The 20,853-nt window shown below is 37.8% G+C and overlaps 1 long non-coding RNA gene across 19 annotated transcripts in view; it reads left to right on the top strand.

The window, feature by feature from the left end:
- The window catches only part of LOC118533483 (uncharacterized), a 595,288-nt gene that overhangs the window by 298,409 nt on the left and 276,026 nt on the right, over positions 1-20,853 (top strand). The window contains exon 1 of one of the 19 annotated variants that reach the window (XR_013441801.1): positions 20,177-20,262. The exons of the other annotated variants lie outside the window; for them this stretch is intronic. This is a non-coding gene — a long non-coding RNA (uncharacterized LOC118533483). Of the gene's footprint in view, positions 1-20,176; positions 20,263-20,853 lie in introns of those variants that run through there. 19 annotated transcript variants of the gene reach the window in all.

The following is a 20,853-nucleotide window of genomic DNA, read 5'->3' as shown; positions in this document are numbered from 1 at the left end:
TCCATCTTGGCTTCAGTATAAGGGTGGGAAGTCAAAAGAAGCCTGGGAGAGTGTCAATATTAGCAAATATGTCCCCAAGTGTGGGCTTCCAGAACACGCCCTCATTGAGCAAGGGAGATCCTGAGGAAGGTTTTGAGAGACTTCCATCTGTAAACAGGGACTTAGAGCTAGTAGACGCAAAGCTTACCCTTGGTCCCCTGCACCTCCCCATTACTGCTATCCTCATATCACACCCCTGTCTTCCTTCCAAGGGTCCTCAGGGCCTGTCTTAATTTTATGCAAATATATATTCTAACAGGATTGTATATTTTCATACTACACTTCACTAGACACGTTTTAGGAAAGAAAAATCTCCCTAAATACCTCTCTCCATTACATATATACACATACACATACAGTATATCCATCCAGCCTTAAGAAATAAAATACTAGAGGAGATTTTAGGCTCTTTGGAAAACCAGAAAAAAAAATGTGTCTCTCTCTATATATCTGTATTTCCCCCCATGCCTGGAGGGGTAGGTGGTCTTTAGAGCCATACAATTAAACCTTAAAATCAACTTCTTCTTTGCCTTCTTTTTGGGCCAACTTCTAAGACTTCATTACCCAATGCAGGCCACTCACCACATGTGGTTATTGGGCACATGCAACATGGCTGAATTGAGGTGTGCTTTAAGTCTAAAATATACACCAATTTTGAAGGTTTCCCATGAGGAAAAAAATTGTAAAACTTTAAATTCATAATTGAAAAAATACTGATTCGATATTGAAATAAAATTTTGGATATATTGGGTTAAGTAAAATATATTATTAAAATATTTTTCTGTTTCTTCTTGTTTGTAAAATGTAGCTGGTGGAAAAATTAAAATTACACGTTTATGGCTCACACAACATTTCTGTTGGGCCGTGCTGCTCCAAGAGAATCTTTCACTCTTAAGCCTGAAGGGAAACCTGATAACAAAAGCTGAGTCAGGACTGGGCTGTGGTGGGGAGCACTTGCTACCCATTACTGATGCTCTAGATTATTACTGTTTGTGATTTGAATATCAAACGTTTTAAAATCATTCTAATGTGGGTCTTGTTTGCCTTACCTTTCTTTCTGCCCTGCCCATGTTTCTACTATGATTCAATGCAGAAATAAGAGAAAGCCAGTGTCCTCAGCTTCAGGCCCATATAAATGGATTTTAGTTGAAACACAATTTCTCCTGATGACCAGTAAAAACTAATTAGGTTTTGTCATTTATTCACTTGGAATTTTGTCTCATTGAAACCTTGCTACTCTATTTAACCTATTTCTAGTTGGCAAATATCTGCTGCCATGTTAGGTTATGCTTTTTTGCTTAAATTAACTCTTAAATAATATAACATAGCAGATACAGAAGAATGGGTGGGGGAGAAAAAGTTTTCACTTTTTTTTTTTTTTTAAATACAAGACTGATTTTATTATATTACCAGGGAAATAAGTTAGATTGCTCTGGCAGTCTCAATAAATCACACATGAAGTCGTCTTTTTTTTTTTCCTAAATTAAATTTTTATTTAAATAAAAGTGTTATGTTTGTATTTGAGCTGACAGCTAAATCTGATAATTAGAGTGCATGAAGTTGGCTTTGATTGGCATTGTAATTGGATTGTCATTGGGCTGAGAACCTATTATCTTTGGATCATGCCCCATGAAATCTGTTGAAGAAACTTTGCTGCCAGTCATTAGAGCCACCATCTTGGCTTACAAATTAGGTTTGAAAGGCTTCTTACCACTGGGAATGTAATTTAAACCACTGCAGTTGCACTCCCATTAATTAAAATTATATTAAAATTATGGTTCATTTTCTAAATATTTTTTTTCGTATTTTATTAGACATACTTATTACTAAATGCTTAACAAATTACATAGCAGTGCTTAGTAAAATTATGTTTCAGAGATAATCCATCTCTTAAGCACATGCTACTCAGTACCAGTAGAATTAGTCAATGTTAATCATTAGAAGATATACTATTTATGTTTTTCATTACAACCTTCACAAAGAAGCATTTCCATTATTTCAACATAAAATGCAGGACCAGCAATGTCTACTGTAAATTAAGATTGGTCCTGCCGATAATGAAATATGCAGCTTTGCTATAAGGAGATGTCATCTGTTATGGTCCCAGTTCTTCCTGCCTTAATTTTTTTTCTTTTCTAAAACAATAGAAGCCTGTAAAAGAGAGAGGACTTTTTTTTTTTCTTTTTCTTTTTTGGATAGAAGATTAAGGGGGAAAAAAGCACACACATGCCAAAATCTATGCTGCTCTTTATTCCTATTATTGTCTGCTAAAAGCAGATCAGAGCTGATTAAGACAGAAAAGGAGCTTGTGAGGACTGAGAATAAGAATGAGGCAGGAGTTGGGGGGTGAGGCTAGTCTGTCCTGGCTGGTGGAGATGGGGATGTGCATACCAGAGCCCACAATGTATCCTTCTTTTGTACTGGCCCTTCTCTCTGGCCACAGAACCCCAGATCCCCATGGACAGATGCCATCATCAAGTATGAGGATGTGAAGAACTCAGAGGCATACTTTCTGAGACACAGAACAAGGCAGAGATTCTTGTTTATTTCTCTTGTTTTATTTCTTTTCCTTTTTGTGATTGATGTTGTGATTGTGCAGGAATATCTCCTTATCCCTGAACTTCTTGCCTGCAGATATCTTCGGGGTGATAGTTTGGTAACATGGATAAAAACAAACAAAACTTCAATGTGATTAAAAAGTATAAAACAAAGTTTTAAAATTTGTTCTGATTTTTTCAGATTGTATTAAATATCTATACCCTCCCCTGCCTTCCTGAGGATTCTGTCTCAGGTACATTTTTACACGGTACCTATTTCCATTGTTGTTTCTGTCTCTAGCTTCAGTATTTTGCTCAGTGTATGACACATAATAGATGTTCAGTAAATATTAAATTGAAATGAATTAGAACTTTATTATTTCTAAAGATCCTAGTGATAGTTAAAGCCAAGTCCCAGGTGGGCTAAAGTACTTCATATGTGGGTGACAAGGTGTAGTTGATGAGGTACCTTCATAATTTATTTACTCTACCATATGGTGTTTTAGGGTGAATACTATTACCTATTTTCCCAACCCCCTTTTCTTAATAGATGAAGATAGTGAGGGTCAGAGAACTGAGAGTTTCAGGCCACATGGTTACTGAATACATAGCAAAGCTGGGAATAGACCACAGATTTTCTGTCTCCAAGCTCAGGGCCCTTTCCTTTCTCCCATGCTGCCTTCTATAAAAAAGGACCATATCCCAAAATGAGGGAGAATGTGGGGAGGCAGGTTTTCATTTCCACTCTTATTCACTGGTGGGAGAAGAAATTGGAAGACAATCAGCAATACGGATAAAAATCCTAAAGGATGTGTGGGTCCTAGGACCCTTTGGTTCCCCTTCTAGGAATAGGTTCTAAGGAAGTAATCATATGATGAGTTATTTAATTACAGCCAACTTCTACTGGCTGCTCAAGATAAGCCAGGCACCATGCTCAGTGCTTTACATGTATTTTTTTCGCTTAAGGCTCAGAACAGTCCGACGAGGTATGTTCTTACAATTACTCTCTCCTGAAACAGATGGTGAAACAAGGCATGGTAGGATTTTATAAAATATGTCCAAGCGTCCATATTGCATGGCTCTTTAGGATTTGGACCCACGTCTGAACCTAGAGCTCTTCCTCTCCCCTGATCTGCGATCTGCTCATTGCTCAGTCATTGTAGTGATGTTAAAGCAGAGAAGCTCAGAAGCAATATAAAAGCTTGGCAATAAGGAATACGTTTAGGAAAAAAAATCCTACAGACTCTACAAATGATGCTTTAGATGTATATAATGGATATTGAAAGATGATTACAATAAAATTAAAATCTATAAAATACTATTATCACACTTTGTAAGCATATGTCTGTGGAAAAATACCTAGAGGGATTATAGCTCATTTTTTTTCTTGTTCTTCATCTGTATTTTCTATTTTTTATTGCAATGAACATGCCTAATTGTGTAATTTTTTTAGCTAAAGTATATAATTGGGGAGTAGTTTAGAACTTTTGAAGCATTCAAATAGCATCAACAAATTTTCAAGAGGTATGTCCCAAACAAAGAATGAGTTTCCCTTCCAAAGGATTATTTTTGTCTCCTATTCCTCCTGGATAGGACCCTTCTTGTTTCCTACTGAGTGGTCTTGCAATGGGCCTTTGGGCTCAACAGGGTATCAGGGAAGAGTAGGCTCATCGTGGGACAAGGCTTGGAATGTTCACTGCTGCTCATGCAGTAGAACCTGTATGGGAGTCACCCCCTTCCTTTTTTGTGAGGGGGCATGGCCTTTGGAAAGGAAACATGACAGCCAGATGCTGGGATGCTGGGTAGGTTTGCACAAGGTTGAGTTCAAACAGCTTGAGATGCAGCAGGAATAGCAGAAAGGAAGCTAAGGGTCTAGGCTCTGAGAAATGAAGAGAGACAGAAGAAATATGCCCTTGTCCTGAGGGGTAGAGAGTCCCTTATTGTCTTCATTTGGTTCCCTTGGTGGGTAAAGCAAAAGGCCCAGCAGAGAGATCAGGACAACAGGGCTAAGGCAGGACTGAACTTTCTGGGTTGGAGTCAACCATGTGTATGCTTTTCTTTGGGACATGTCTCAAAGACCCATGCACATGCCATGGATAAATCTCCACCACCATTTTTTTTTTTTTTTTAATTTGTTTGGGTCTGAGAAGTGGCTTAGGATCTGTTCAGGTTCTTGGGCACTTGCAGGGGCAAGTGGGGGGAGGGGGCTCAGCAAAGAGACACCAGCTTCCTTGTACTTCTATTCATGCATTTGAGATTTGAGGCATCCCATTAAATCTCATTTGAAAAATTTTTTCCAGAGCTAAAACATCATCTACAAAAGTTCACAGTGTTTAGGGGATGAGACACATGACGTGTAGGTTCTCTTGTATGGTAGAATTGAAGATAAAGGGTGTGCCTGGAGAATGCAGGCCAGAACGAGACAGCTGGGCATGATAAGGACAGAAGAGTTGTGTACTAAAGGAAGGGGCAGAGGGGGAGACAAAAGAAGCACCACATTTTCACACCTTTTATCCTTAACTGGTTATGTGTTTGCAATTGAGAAATGTCTAGAAATGTTGCCAAATAATTTACTGGCCAAATAGATTCTAAGGTTTTGAAGGATTAGATTTGCTCAGGGAGTATCAGTCAACAACTCCACAGTTAGTTGTTATAGTATAGCTGCCAAAAAATTACACATAAAATCATCATAAATTCCAGGGAGTGTGTGTGTGTGTGTGTGTGTGTGTGTGTGTAATTTTTTAGTATTCCTAGAATTTAGGTGTGATTTTCCAATTTCATCTGAGTTCACATTTCTAGTCTGAGACAGTAGAATTCAGCTCCTCAATAAAATTTGGCAATTCTGTCCAGCAATTCTTATGCTGTCCAGTAAGAGGCAGTTTAGCATAAAAGTTATGAGGTTGAGCTCTGGAGCCAGACCCCCTGAATGTGAAGCCATTCTGACATTAACTAGCTGTGTGACCTCAGTCAAGTTTCATAAACGCTCCATGATTAAGTTTCCTCATCTGTAAAATGCGGATGATAATAGTAGCTCACTGAGGGGATCTTTTTTGAGGATGACATGAATTGAAACCTGTGAAGTACTTACAACCATGCCTGACACATAGAAAGTTCCATAAATGTTAGGTGTCATTGTGGTTATCAGTATTCTTCAACACTTACCAAATACCAAGTACTGGGGGAGATGAAAGGATGAAAAAGATGTATTCCTCTTCTTCAAAAATCTTAAATCTTATATTGCTATTTTTCTCTATTTTCTCTATAATATTGGGCCATATTACTGCTGTCACCACTATCTTTCTATCAGAATTTCTAAGTTTCAAAGTTGTATTATTGAAAAAAACATGGAGTTCTCCTTATGGATTTTTTTATTCCCTAGGAGAGATAGTTACCTCCTTCCTAAGCAAGTCAAGACCTAGCAATTCACTGCCTCGAAGCTGAAGCAGCCCCTACCTACATAGCCACAATGGGATTGCGGTGAAATCCTTTGAGTATAGTAAAGGCCCTATGCTCCCCTCTTGGTAAATGAAATCATTGATCTGCTTTTAAAACTAACTTATCTAGGGGTTATCTATATCAACATTCATATCGAGATAGGTAAGGATGCACAGCTAAATGTACATCCACAGTGTAGGCACACACTTACAAAATCGCCCCACACAGCTGGGACCTTAACATTCAAATTTGAATGGTTTTTACTGAATTAATGTATTCTTTCCTGAAACCAAGAAGGAGCATGGAATCTTTGCATTTTTTTTTCTTTTCAATTTGTGTTAATATAGACATGAGCCTTTATTGGGAAAAGTAGAAAGCAATGTGTATGAAACTTGGACTATATCCAACTGAAAAAAAAATGAGTTCAGATGCTTTCTGTGTTGGTTTTCGCCTCACATGCAGATTGTGCTATTTGGTGAGAGAAATAATTAGTCATTTACAGGTTCATTACATAGTATGGTTAAACCTGACCTTCTCGTCCCTTTGGCTGGCTGGTGAGGGACCTTTCTCAGTAGGTCCAGCTGGCTAATATAGCCCTTATATGTACAAACCTATGTAGTACAGTCTGTTTCTTCCAACTCTAATGCCACTCTCTTTGAGATCCTGATTTTACATATGGCAAGGAAGAGCCTACATGTCATTCATTTTTCAATTCTTTGTACAAGATTTCTAAATGGGACGTCCATCCTCCATTCCACCTCCTACAACAAAAACGGCACATTGTTATTTAAAGCAAAAGCTTTATAGATTAGTTGTTGAATGCGATATTCATCTCATGAATAACTAATAACATAAAATAAAGAACAATGAAAATGCAAATTATCTGCACATATACGATGGCAGTTAACAGTACGAATAGCCCTCCTGAGTTCGTGCAAGGTAGGCAAAAGCCAGTCAAATTTCTGATCGTACCTAGTCCTTTGAGTTGCTGAGACAATATCAGAATTCATCTCTTTTAGGACTCATTATTGAGGCATGAAAAAAGAGATTGAAATCTGGTAGAATTTCAATTCTTTCGTTAGCATTATTAATAAACAAGAATTGGCAGGAGCTAAACTGATTGGCACATACATCTGGAATAACAGAAATAAATAAAGTTTCAGAATGGGAGGAAGGTTTCCTGCTAGAAGGATTTGGGTAGAAAATAGCACATGTATGAGGACAGCTTCAAATCTAACCAAACCTCAAATAAATCCAAGTAGCACTTTTAGGATGGAAGAGAGGGGCAGGTGGGTGCCTCTCTTCATGGAAGACATTCCTTGCTCTTATTTTGGGGGAGAGTACACAAAGAATGGTAGGGAAATGGAAGTGGAGAGTAGGTTCCTCCAGCTATGAAAAACCAGCCTTAGGAGACTCGCCAGGGAAAGATTTTACTGTTCTAAGTATCAAACTGATCCCAGGCACTATTTTCTGGAATGGCTCTTAAGAAGACATTAATGGTAAAGGATCTTCAGCCTTTGAAAGATTTATATGAATGCACAGAGCCAAGATTTTATTTTATGTGTACACAGTGAAGTAGCCTATCACTTGATAAAGAACCAACACCTACCAGAAACACTGAAATTTTCTTTCCCTTGCTCACCTGCTGCTTTTATCCAGTTTATGTGCTCATCATGTACATTCTACATTTGGAAAATGTATTCAGAGTAAGTTGATGCGAAAAGGCTGGGTTTTATTTCTTGACAGTTTGAAACCAGAAGAGGACTCTTTGCCTTGGATTTTAGTGGCAGGTTGCCCCGTATCAGTTTTGGTAAGGATCTATCATAATAGTCATGCAATGAGATGTGAGAAATGGACATGTGAACAACTTAGGATCTGCCTTTTTATAAGATGTTAAATTACATTTGATTCTTTTCTTTCCCTGTTGTAAGAGAAAGATGAAAGCCCAAGTTTCAAGAGGACAATTTAAAAACAACAGGCCCCGCAGATGGCTGACCCGGATAAGTGATGGTATGACATTAGAGCCCAGCTCTGCGTGGTGAGCTCTGATAACCCTGAGCCTCTGGCTGCCCGCCACTAACTGCCAGCCTAAACCCTGCTTCCTGTGACCACTTCAGAGTCATCGGTGGCTTAATAGAGGACCTCCCCACCCTACACAGCCACAGACCAGGCTCCTATATTTCCTTCTGAATCAACTCTTGAGAGATTCCCTACCTTCAAAAAACTTGTAGCACCCATGAAACTTCTATTTTGACTACTACGTGGCTTATATCAGTTCTCTTCAATCATTTGTACTCAAGTATCTTTTATGACATCGGGGAGTTAGACACTTAATCCATGCCTGGTCAACCCACAGCAAGCAAGCATTTCTTAACAGTTCTTTTTTTATTTTAAAAATGCAGGGAAAATTTATATTGTACTCCATAATGTGTATGTGTTTTAATTTATTAAAGTACTTAACAACCATCCCCTGCTGCCATGACTGTTGAATTTTAGAGAAAAACTGATATTCACATGTAGTCCCCAAACCAGCAGTATCAACAGCATCTGGAAACTTATTGGAAATTCAGATTCTCAGGCACCCACTTACTCAGTTTGGGGTTGGAACCTAGCAATCTGATTTTGAACAAGTTCTGTAGGTGATTCAGACACATGATAAAGTTTGAGAGCCGTAAATCAAAATACAGTGCTATGTTAACCATGGGACTTTGAGCATTTCCTGATGTGGTACTCTCAGGTATATCATTCGTAAATTGGAGAAGTGTAAGATAGTTGTTTAGAGTATAAGTTCTCCAGACTTTTTTAAGGTATGTTTACATGTGGGGAATATGTACTTGGATGTACCCAAAGTTCAAGCAATTGGCCATTCCACAAATATTTACTGAGCACTTACTGTGTAGATACTCTTCTGTGCATTGGAGATACAACAGTGGACAAAACCATCAAGAAATTTATGTTCCACTGAGGGAAATAACCAGTAAGCAGGTGTAGTATAATGTCCTGGGGCAAAATGTGGTATGGAGAAAGATAAAGCAGAATTTAGGGATCGAGAGTGTCTGAGTTGGGACTTTTTAGATAGGATAATCAGGAAGGCCTCTATAGTAAGGCAACTTTTGAGCAGAGATCTCAATGAAGTAAGAGAAAAGATTATGAGACTATCTGGGGGAAGGTGTTTGTAGGCAGAATGGGGGATACCATTGTCATGTTCTTCAACTTAGAATATGTAAACCTAGACACTTGGAGTATTTCTTGTCTTCTCCATCTGGGCTGTAGGTCACTGATTCCTTCCCTTTCCCAGACCAGCTCCATGCTAAAGATCCCTTTTATTAGGAAAAGATGGTTTAACTTTTCTGGTATATATTCTACCTGGTCATTATCCCTGAGTATGTTTCTGGCCAAGGGGTCAGCCATTGAATAAGCAAATGCAGCAACTATAACTCCCTACCTTCTCTCTCATCTCCCAAAGCAAAAACTCGGAGTGCAATTTACAATGTTTCTTTCTTTTTTTTTAAGATTTATTTTATTTTATTTTATTTTTTTAAGGATTTATTTATTTTAGAGAGAGAGAGTACGAGCGGGGGAAGGGTCAAAGGGAAAGAATATCCAAGTAGACTCTCACTAAGTGTGGAACCAGATGCAGGGCTCGATCCTATGAGCCATGAGATCAGTACCTGAACTGAAACCAAGAGTTGAACACTCAACTGACTGAGTCACCCAGGTGCCCCAAGATTTATTTATTTGAAAGAGAGAGAGAAAGAGAAACAGAGAGGGGGTACAGGGGGAGGGGCAGAGGGAGAGGGAGAGAGCGAATCTCAGCCAGACTCCCTGCTTAGCGCTGAGCCCAATAGGGCACTCCGTCTCACAACCCTGCAATCATTACCTGAGTTGGAATCAAGAGTTGGATGCTTAACGTAATGAGCCACCCAGACTCCCTGCAAATTACAATGTTTCTACTCATGGATAACTTTGAAGCTACTGTCATTTATGTACATAGTGAAGAAAATCACTCACAAACTTTTGTACTTTAATAATGGTAGAACACATTACTTTTGACCTTACCTTACAAGTATTCTAGACACAGCATTGTGTCAAGACAAGGTAGCAAATCCTGGGTTGAAAGTACCATGATGGAGGTCAAGGTGATAGATTCAATCCCTATTTGTGGCAGTTAACTATTACGCCAGAGACTCACAACCTTTCCTAGGGTGAGTCTTTTTAAATAAATGTCATTAGTAGCAGAGGGCATGGGCCAGGGAAGTATAAAGCATTTTGACCAAATGAAAATCATGCCATTTAATAAATGCACTATTGACAGCAGATGAAGACGGAAATCATCAGTCTTGTTTGTTGCAAGATGTAAAGGAGGCTGTGATTGAGATTGAAGAAGAAAGATCATTGCTCTTTCCTCAATCCATAGCCTTTTTTAAAAAATGAAAATGTTCAATGGAAGTACTATTCATCAGTAGTTTACTATCCTGAAGAGTTCCCAAAGGGTTTTTCCTCTTCATCCTGTTGGAAATACACAGGGAAATTCACAGGAGGGATTCACTGAACAGCAGTGGTGGTAGGACAGCCTGGGATTTACCTGCCTTTGAAGGTTACACACGAATGTCCATTGTCCATGAGACCCACTGTGTTACCAAAGTATAAAGACAGCCATAAGTGCAGTCTTATAATTCCCACTTATATTTCTAATGATTTCCAGAAAAAGAGCAAAAAGGAGTCACAATTGTACTCTATTTCACTTGAGACAGAAAAGGCATCCTCACCAAGATCTGTGGCCTGATTCACTTTTTTCTCTTTCCCTTTTTCATTCATGTGCTCCCCTTCTCACTGCTTTACTTTCCCTGCCTTTTGTTTCTCTGATTTATCACTGGATCTCTTATCCTCCCATCCTTTGATACAATATGAAGTTTGAAACCTCCAACAGTCCTTTCTGTCAAAGAAAGCATATAACCTCCACGTTGGAATGTCTTTGGAGCTGTGTGAATAAATGTGTTGAGAAGGAGGAGATGCTTCCCAGGTAATTCTTGCAGACAGAACTGCAATCCAATTCTGGATCTGCAGTCAAACCATCTACAGAGATAAACATCAGAAGCAAATTTGTATTTATGGGGCAAATTGTCCTTTGCCCTCAACCCAACATTGAATTTGAAAAATTTCCAAGCTTTATTACATGTAGAATTGGTTTTTAATGCTTCAAGGTGTACGTAGGTGAGTGAGAATGTAGTGACATTCTCGCATCCATTGGTGACCCAATTTCCTACAAAGTCACTTTGAATGTAGAAAAAAGAATCATGATGAAGGAATGAAATAGTTACTGTCATGAAAATGTTTAAAATAATCTGGCAAGTCTCAAAATTTGGGAGAGATTTGAGGGCAAGAAAGACTCTATCAAAAAGACTTTGAATACTCTCTCCAATTTTTCTATATCTTGGTAATAAGGACGTAACATTTTTCAATCTAAAATGATTTTCCTTGTTTATGGGGTTCCGGGAGCCAGGGATGCAAGACTGTTCTTTCTGGTTTATCTTCAGATGAAATTCAGCCAAGGGGTTCAGGTGGAGGGCATCTGAAGTGTTCCGAGGAAGCAGCAGCGTGGAAATGTCTGATTGCACCAGCAACTGACTTTTACACAGACACAGAGGTAGAAAATTGACAATTCCTCTCCACCCCACCCTGCACTCTTTTGGGATCTAAGGAATTCCTGCTCCACTTCCTACACAGCCCTGGGATAGTTCATGCTGGTGCCAAATTGGACACAAGGGGGCACCGAAGTGCCACAAATTTTGCCCTGGGACCTTTCTCCACATGCAAATTCCCATCAACAGAGAAGGCCAGGAAACTCTGGCCTTTCAGGAGCATTCTTCTTCCCAGGCTTACTCAGTAGAGGCATTACCATGGTGGTTGGAATCATAAAACATTGCCCACAGTTGTGTTTGCTCTAGTATCCATCTTGGTGCCAGTTTGAAAGTACTCTACCATGGTGGTTGAAGCACCATATTAAGCTTTTTTTTTTCCCCCCTTTAACTAATTCAGTACTGCATGCTGGTTTTTTTGTTTTTGTTTTTTGTGGTTTTTTTTTTTTTTTTTTTAGAGAAAGTGCTAAAAAATCCATTTGAAAGGACACTCTCTCCACTTAAAAAATGATATTCGCTTCTAACAATACATTTCAAGTATTGGTGTCCTGAATATATGCTTAACAAGGAAATTATTTTTCTTTGTAATCCATCCCTTTGCCAAAGGAGACAGTCATTTGTTAATTTATTTCCTGTCCTTTGTTTTTCTTCTTTACCTAAAAAGTGAAGAATTGGCAGGGTTCTTGCCACAACATGAAAAACCATGGGATAATTCATGGAGCAACAATAAAGTTACATGTTAGTTTCTCTCACTTAGAAGAAGATGGGGAATTTGACTATTGATTTCAGATTTTTTCTGTCTGGGCAGGAGAGCTTGCATTTTATTAAATGCAGTCAATTTGTGGTGAAATATTCTTTTTATTTTTCAAGATAGATTGCTGATTTACTTTAGAATGGTGGGAAAATAAGTCTGTACCTGCTGAGTGCTGAAGAGAAGCATTTATTTGCTTTATTGATTTGGTCCATTTTTGTGAGATGTTTTCTGTGTGTTTTTCATTTGGCTACAAAATGTGCCCACAAATGGTCCTGGCTGCTGTACTACTTTAGTGTCCTGGAGAATAGCTCCAAAAGGGGAGTTTGGAATTTGCAAATGGTTCTTTTGTTGGGGAAGCCTTTTGTCCAGGGAGCTCTGTCCTTTAGATATGGACAGGCATGACGGCAACCTCTGTACTTTCAGTGATCTTGATTGGTTAAGTTCTCTTACAGTTCAACAGTATGAATGAAATGGAAGTGTGGGCTTCCAGACTAGAACCCTCAATTCACTGTTAAGCAGGAAACTGTTCGATCGTGGGTACCGACATCAATGCAAGGGATATTAAGCTTTCAGAAATGATCCTTCTGGTCTTGACTTCTTATTTTCTATAAGGGGGTAAAAGCTTCCTCTTTAAAAACAAAATGACAGTACTGCTTCCAATTGAAAAATTATTCATTTATTTAAAAGACAATAAAGATCATTTAGGTATGCTAAGCAGGAAGAATGCCCAATCCATAGTGTTAAGTGGAAAAAGTGTAATGTACATGTTATCTACAATATGTAAAATGTATGTATGTTTAGAAAGGGAAATACATGGAATAAGTCATATTGATTATTTTGTAGGAATTGAGATAAAAGGTGACTTTTAAAAAAATCTGACTCTGTTAATTTTATAATATTGCTTATGGGAAAAATAGGCACTGGATACTTTCGTAAAATGGTAATTCCTTTATGTGACTGGGACCAGTAATCTCATCATTTTCTGGCTTTCTGAATTAAAATCTTTTGAGTGTTGGATTTTTTTTCAAGTGATATCTAATTCAATTGGTGATGACCACCTCTACTTTCTTTAAAGAGAAAGAGTGAGATTTTTAGACCTACACTAAAAAGGTGAAACACAACTTTTGCTGAAACTTAAATTACATATGCTATCCTTCCAATTTTGACAAAAAAATTCAGGGTCCATTGGCACTTTTGATTTTTTAGATAATCAGGTGGAGGAAATAAACTTGATAATTTCTAAATTATAGTAAAAATATTATACTCAACTCTACTAAAAGTAATATAGTTTAAGCTAAAATTCCATTAACCAAATTACCTGTTGCTGTGAAATATATATATTTCAAAAACCCTATGCTTACATGTCAGTATTAAAAAACCATATATATGTATATATATGCATATATATATTTAAGAATAAAAAGAAATTATATATGTAGTTTCTTAGGAGAAAGCAGTTTTATTATACAATTAGTTCATATACATATGAGGTCAGTTAACTCTCTTCAGCTTTTAGTCATGCATAGAAGGATAGCTAAAGATAGCATATCCAACCCACTTCATTTCCTATGTGTGCCTAAAGGCACTGATGCTGGATTTTGGCAGAGAAAATAAATTCAAATATAAGAGGATGTAGGCATGTTGATTTCCAGACCAGAGGAAGAAGTTAAAGAAGTAACTTTGTTTTGGATAGAGGTGGGTGGGAAGGACGCTCTCTTTGAAGTAATGTTGGGAGCTTAAATCATTTTCTAGGAGACTTTCCAAATTTAATTATTTTTGTGCTCAGTGTTTCAAATTTCAAATAATTCCAGTTATCTAGGTTTCAATGCAGGCATATGGGTCCCCCAATTTCCTGCAACTTACAACTGTATTTGTTTGGGGGAAGGAAGTTTCCAAGGTGGGATTCATTTTTGTGGTGGTTGTGGTTGTTTTCACTGTTACGTTTCTAGGCAGGGTTTATGTGAGCAACCCAGGGAATTTTGCTTACCATTGGCTAAAAGGCAATACTTAAAGGTAAGCGCTTGGGTGACAGAGTAGGAAGTGGTAAAAGAAAGATATAAGAAAGTCACCTTAGAACAAAAGCTTTGCCAATTTGTTAATTCTTGTGTTGTTAAAAAAAAAAAAAGAAAAAGAAAGATTTGATCATCCCAGGTTCTAAGAGCAATACATTTTCATTTCCATCACTGTATTTCATCCTGGAAGAGCAATTTGTCCATCTCCATTATGTTTCTTATTTATATTCACATATGGATAAGTATTTCTTTACATTCAGCTGTCTCTTATTATATACTGAAGGCATAATATACTTTTCCAGTCTTGCTGCATTGATATTAGTTTGGGAAATCCCCATATCTTAATAAAAAATGTAACCAGTATAAGATTTTTGTTCCCATTTAATTTGATTTTTCCTGATGCAGCTTATCATGGATGCTATTTTAAGGTCATGTTGTCTTCTGTTTGTGGCCCCTTTCTCTTTCAAATTCATAAGAAACAGGTTAAAAATGTTTGTAAAACATTTTAGCTGCCTAGAAAACTATCACCCAGAGTTTATTTTTTTCTAAGTAACTCAGCATCCCTTCTATTTTTTTCTTGTTTAAAAATTGTTTTTTTGGGGGGGCGCCTGGGTGGCTCAGTCAGTTAAGCGTCTGCCTTCGGCTCAGGTCATGATCTCAGGGTCCTGGGATCACGTCCCACATTGGGCTCCCTGCTCAGTGCAGAGCCTGCTTCTCCCTCAGTGCAGAGCCTGCCACTCCTCCTCCTTGTGCTTGCTCACTCTCGCTCTCTCTCTCTCTCTGACAAATAAATTTTTAAAAAATTGTTTTTTTTTTAAATGAGAATTCTCATTGATGAGGGAATAGTGAGTCCCCTTTCCCAAATATACAGATGAAAAGGGGAAATGAATGATTGACTGAAGTTTTCACTTCCATTTAGATGTCTTGGCATTCTGCTGGCAGAGCCTGAGTATGTGTGTGCGTGTCCATCTGTCTGTCTGTCTGTCTACAGGCCTGTGTTGTAACCCTCCACTCTTAGGTAGAAATGAGTGAGGCCAATTCTGGGCTAGTGAGTGAGTGGGCATGTGTGGCTTCCACCAGTCACCATGATACGTAGTTTTCCTTACAGGTACAGGTGTGTTGGGATGGGACATAGGGCTCTAAGGTGCAGATAGCACCTGCCTACAAGTTCAAATGCCCAGTAAAAGAAATGGCTGCTCCTCAGAGACCGTGCTTTTGGTCTCATAGCACATCTGACATTATCCCATGCTTCTGAGAAAAGGGACTCAGTTTGTGTCAATTCAAGAAATTATTCCTATCTCTTCCAAAGAAGTCTGTTGTGTAGTATTCCTGGATATATTTCTATTTGGCCTGCAGCACTGACTGCCTTTAAGTGGTAAGGAAAGGTGGACCCCACAGAAAGAAGTTAGTAAACAAAAGGTATTTGAGACTGTAGTATAAATGTGTTATTAAAATTCATTTCTTCTATGGTGAGCCATAACTAATTTCAGAAGTTGATTTTATCACACAGAATCAGCAATATCTTTTTGTCTGCAGTTCACTGCTACATTCTCGTTTAAATACATTTTCCCCATAACACTGAGAATATTATCTGATGTCTATATGTGAGTGACATACTCCAAATCCCATCTGCTGATCTTCCTTTCAAATATCCTGGTGTCCTCCTTGTTTCCCATTTTTTCCTGTTCAGGCCCTCCACAGAACATGATTGTCCCAGCAGACCTTTTATCCAAGGACTGTTGATCACAGCCCAAAAGCTGTCATCCTATTTGCATTCTGTGGATGCATCATTATTCACAACATTTGATGTCCATAAAAACACATTAAAACTATTTCCTTGAGCAAAAATAATCAGCTCTCTGCTGTACATATCATTTGTATACTCAAATTGTAAAATGTAAATTGATATATAAGAAAATGGCCCATTAACTTTTTCATTAATGACAATAATACATTTTGTACACCAGCAGCAGGAGGATCTTGCCTTTACTTTGGCAACCTGAAGGGTAAATGGGGCCCTCCTTCTTTTTCCTTCTTAATTTCATAAAAATAATGGGTGTCATCAAACAGAGATTATTTTATATATTCTTATTTGTCTTAAAATATGGAACTTTTGACTTGTTATGAAATGAAACTACCCTGATACACAGGTTAAGTGCTTTTCTTTTTAGGAAAAAGAAAAAGAAATTGTTTGCTATTTGAATTTGCCCAAGAAGACAAGTTCTTACCATGGATAGCATATTATCTTAAAATATTTATTGTACTTACAGTGCTTAGTTATATGCTTCCATATTATATTTAAAATATTGCCAAAATCTTAAAATATTAAAAAAAGGGCATCTTTTGTGGCTAGATGCACAATCAATTTGAAAATACTTTTTGTTATGGAATGTGGAAATTTTTATTAAATTTTATTAGGATTTACTTTGATGACTTTTTGTTAGAATTTAGTGCATGCTCTTTATATAAGTGAATGTTGAATTAATCATGTGGGTTTTTTTAGGTATTAGTAATAGTCATATTCTTCCAGGTGTTAACTCCTATAGTGCCTACATCACTAGTTATCAAGCTGCAGCATTTGATTAAAACATAGATTAATAATTTGTCTATCACAGATACATCATGCACTAACAGATAAAGAGCATCTGATATTAACTGAGAAATAAAATCTGCCTTCAGTAAATTGCGTAGAAAAATTACACAGTACATTTAAATTACCATTTGCTTAGCAACATGCCCTTGTAGCCCTTCCAGTGGGGCTATAAAATGATCGATTTACTTTAATTTTCTACTGAATCCTGAAAAAAAAATGGCTATCAGTAACCTATCCCTTCATCATAGCATGCTGATTCACTCTGTGTATTAAATTTACTGGCAAGGAGCAAGACGTTAACAAAAAGTAACAGATAATGTGAACATTTCATGCATAATCTGTAATATGAGATATGTATTAATAGGGAAATTATGATGCATTCAATTATTCTGAAATGCCTTCCAGAGATGTTTTGATTTGGCTGCGCTCTGATAGTAGCGGCACAGCGGGGAGCATCTCAAGTGATGAATAACCTAATCTCCTAATCTCAAAATGGGCACTATTCACAGCTAGCCTGGGAGAGGCTGGTGGAAGAAACCACACTTCACAGCCACGGCCACTAAGAAAAATACAACAAAAGCAACAACCCAAACAACAACAAAACAACCAGCAGCCAAGCCTGCCTCCCTGCCACCCAGCCTTTTAAAAATAAAGAAATGAAATGCACATCTCTAATGAAAGCTATTTTGTTCCTTGTGATGGCACAGGGCTAGATTCTAATCTGAGAGGCACCTTCCACTCTTCTCAGCAAAACTTACAAGACAAAAGGCTATAAAAATGATTGCACTTGCATTAGTGCTTTAGGACTCCAGTAGTTATGAGACATTATGTATGCACAAGAACCCTTACTAATTTGCCACGTTTCATGCACACCTGGAATGATCTGCCCCACGTATACATTTTTTTTCCTTTTCCTTAATTTCCGAAGAAAACCTATCACAACAGGAAACTGATCATTTTGTATCATAAGCCCCATGTTCTGTAAAGCTGCCTGGGTGTAATTAAGCGTCTACGTTTACTTCTTCGTGTGGGGAACAATGGTCTGGCTCCTTGGAGAGGTCAAGCAGGATTTATTTTGTTGTGTACAGAGTTGGAGCAATGGGGGAGGCTGTCAAGATAGTAACTGGTCATTCCGTTGCATTTATGTGGCCCTCTCTGTGTAAGAACAGGGCTGTATTTTCCCCCCTTTGATTTACTTCCTTTTTTTCATGGGATCTTTGCTACAAAACTATTAGTTAATACCCTGCTGTAAGGAAAATAAGTCCTGAGGAAAATATGCTATGCATGTATGCCTTCCCCACCCCCAAATTACTTGATTGCAGCAGGCTCACTTTTTGATTAATGCAATTTTGCATAAGGTAATATTACACGAGTGTATTACTTTTCAGTAATTATTCAATGGAGTTAATATGGCAGACTTCTTGAAGAAAAATTAGAACCGTGGCGTCTCATTTCTCTAAATCCCCAGCACTGTTCAGTAGGGTAACAATAATAATTATGTATAAATAAATAAATTTCTTTTATCAATGTTCACTTGGGCTGGAAATAACGGGCAGCCTCATCCCCAATCAGAACACTAACGGTTGTACTTTTTAATTAGCAGCGTTCCGAAGGGCAGAAATGATTTTATGTGCAGTTTTGTTATGCTGCAGTTTGGGAGAGTGGCACAGTGATTTGTTAGAACAAGGATCTTTGCAGTTTAATCATCGTGTGAAATTATGTGTGCTCTTTTGCTTTCGCTTTTCCCTGTACCTTTGGGTTTGAGCCACTCCAAAACGGAGGACAGCAAGGCGTGTGGGCTCCCTTTCCTCAAGCAATTTTCTCTCTTCTAGGTCTGATTTCACGTGAGCATCATTTTAAACTCTAGCAAGATGTGGTTCTATTTAACTAGTCCTTGCTTACAGAGGTCCCATGCCTACTATTACATTTCCTTACCATGATACATACTTTGCAGTGCATTTTTCTCACTAATCATGGTTTAGCAAACAAGGAAGGAGAGGGCCCCGTTTTATGAAACTTTCTGATGAGTGATGTTCAGTTTATTTCAGTCTTTAGTATACTAGAATGTACAATTGCTCTGAAGATAAATAAAAGATTCAGCCGGGTGCCACTGGAGAGCAGAGCAGCATGTCTTTGGCATTGCTTGAGACTTATCTGATTTGGATTTGTATACCTCATGGGGAATGGCAAAATATTGGAACAGACGGCTTGATATTTCCGAAGAATATAGTGGGCTTTATTAGCACCAGTTTCGCTCCCTGACTGACGGCTTTTTCAAATTTTTTATCTTATTAATCCGTGCTACTGTATGTAAATGTTATTCCTCTCTGCATAAGGGAGGCAACCAGCGATTTGTAATAAATGCTTATGAGTGCCTGAGGCTGCACTTAAACTTTAAAACATCTATTATTAAGTTGCAAAAAAACACTGTAATGGCCAATAGTGACCTCATAGGAATTTTAAACTGTGGTCTGCTCTTCTGCATTAAAAACAAAAAAATTGCCTCAAGTTAGAATTATGAGCAATGCTATTTTAACAGCTGCATTTTGATTATTAAAGTGTGTTTTACAACTGAATTACAATGCTTTTATGGACTCTAGGTATAAGATTTAAAAAGGTCATTAAACATAGTCGGGTTTTGTCACAGTAGGTGTCATTGTATACAATGGACACTATACAATCTATTTTATGTCACCGCACTTAGGATTTGAAATAGCATGCAGGAGCATTTTAGTTTGTTTAACCATGTAGATTACTATAGATCTCTGAAGGATTTTTGACACTTTGCAGTCTGAGATGACTACTTTCATTATTATTTTATTAATTTGACAAGAAGCCCTACAGATTTTCTGTGTATCACTGATCCATTTGTCCCAGAAATAATTAAAAATGCCAGCCTGGAGCAACAGACAACAGATACACTTCTGGCAAATCAATGTTCAAAAATGCATTGCTTGTACTGTAGCCAACTCTTTAGTCCTGAAACATTTCTACATTTTCCTCAATCTGATCGTATATGGGCTCATTGACAATAGGTATTGACCCATGGTGTAGGTTTTCCAAATGCAGGACCTTTAAATTGATTTATCCATTATGTCATATGCTGGATGCTATATGTAATGTTTACATCTCTTGCTACACAAATACAGGGTGAAGTTGCTTTTCCCAGGGCTGTCTCTGCCGCACACAGCTCAGCAAGGCGGTAAATGTAAACTTGAGTTTGCCTTGCCTGTGCCCTCCCTGTTAGCCACTAGTATGTAAATCTGTAATTTTCTTTTCATTAATTTGGCATGGTGTTGTGCTTGTGACGAGCTAGAGTCTGTGCCATCCGTGGAACTGATTTCTGGGTGCCTGATTGTTGGTGAGGACATGGGGATGGAGGTGTGATAAGGAGTATAGAATCCTCAAAATATTTGACAAAATGTCACAAAGGATTGTATTTGCATGTAGTACCGTGGGTAGGACATAATGATTAGTGTGCAGTGCGTCGCTGGCATATCCGAGCTCATGCAGATAACATGTCTGCTGTACAGCTTTGAATATTGTGTATGTACTTTGAACATATCTATGACTAGCAAAGCTGTCATCCTCTTGAAAAATGTAGCTGCATGAATGACAATCTTGGTTTAATTTTTTTTAAAAAAGAGGACATCTTCTAAATAATTATTATCATGCTAATAACATTTGTATTCTTTTGTGTATAATTAAGATCTGCCTGTCTAAGCATGAAATAGGGTTGAAATCGTGAGTAAGTATGCTATCCTTAACCTATTTAGTAAATCAGTTTTAATTTGGCTTTCTTTAGGTTAAATCATAACAATAGCATGCTGTATACAAAAATCCA

Source organism: Halichoerus grypus, chromosome 10 (genome assembly GCF_964656455.1).
Source record: "Halichoerus grypus chromosome 10, mHalGry1.hap1.1, whole genome shotgun sequence".
Taxonomy (NCBI): domain Eukaryota; kingdom Metazoa; phylum Chordata; class Mammalia; order Carnivora; family Phocidae; genus Halichoerus; species Halichoerus grypus.
This window is presented reverse-complemented; position numbering and strand designations above follow the sequence as displayed.